Below are 1,101 nucleotides of genomic sequence, written 5' to 3'. Positions count from 1 at the left end.
GTCTATGTATATATATCTATATATATTTATATAGCCTATGAGGAGGAGACCTACCTGCTGCTCTGCCTAGCCTCCAATCAAGGTTGGACCAATCATCTGCCCGTCACCCCACCCCACTACTTTGGCAGTGTGTAACAGTCTGCAGTAGCTGTGTGCATGCTGTCCAGTGTCCAGAGCATTTGGTTGTCTGTTGGTGAATATGTTTTGGGCCACTAAAGTGTTGGTGCGTCCTCACGACTCCTCCCAAAGTACCCTTTTGATTCTGCATTGAACTCATGTTATGTCAAGCGACTGAGAGTTTGTAAGAAGCAACACTTCTATTCTATTTTATTAACACAGGTTAATAGAATATGGGAGCCTGCTTATTGTAAATGCCAACTTTTGATATAGTCCGGCAGCCGAGGTGGTATATAGTCTTTTTTTTATTGGCCTAAAATATTGTCTATATACATACATTCATGAATCCACTTGCTGACCGGCTGAAAGTATTGGGAAATTGTTTCATAGCGGTTTCTTGTGACCCTACCATTAACATCCTATGGCAGGCAAAAATGATTCTGAATCAAATTCCAAGCATTAGTTTTGCACAAAATACATTCCTTGGGCTAAATACAGCCGTATACATCATGACAAATGTGATGAGGTCATCACATTTTGGGCACATTTGTGGCTATTATTGCTTTTAGCCCAAGGAGTGTATTTTGTGCAAAACTAATGCTTGGAATGGATTCAGAATCATGAAAAAACCCTAGTTTGACATGTCACATGCTACTTAAAGCAAAAAAACAGCCTAACAGTGGATTCATGAATGTATACATATATAGACAATATTTTAGGCCAATAAAAAAAGACTATATACAAATTTCCCGTTTTAAACAAAAGAAGCCTGTCGGCTGCCAGACTAATAGGTGAGTCAGTGTAGCCAGGTTAAAGCAGCATTCATTTTGTAACCATTTGTTTTCTGAGTTTGCTAGGAAAGCCAGTGATTTCTTATTTTAAAGGTGAGGTTGAGATTATTTTCTTTATTTCTTTGAGTTGCCCCATAATGTTTTATTGTTAACAGGCATTCTCATTTAGGTTTGAAATCCTTTCAAAATTCAT

This window comes from Protomyctophum parallelum (assembly GCF_964188405.1).
Source record: "Protomyctophum parallelum genome assembly, chromosome: 1".
Lineage (NCBI taxonomy): Eukaryota > Metazoa > Chordata > Actinopteri > Myctophiformes > Myctophidae > Protomyctophum > Protomyctophum parallelum.
The sequence above is the reverse complement of the archived record's forward strand: the minus strand, read 5'-3'. Positions refer to the sequence as shown.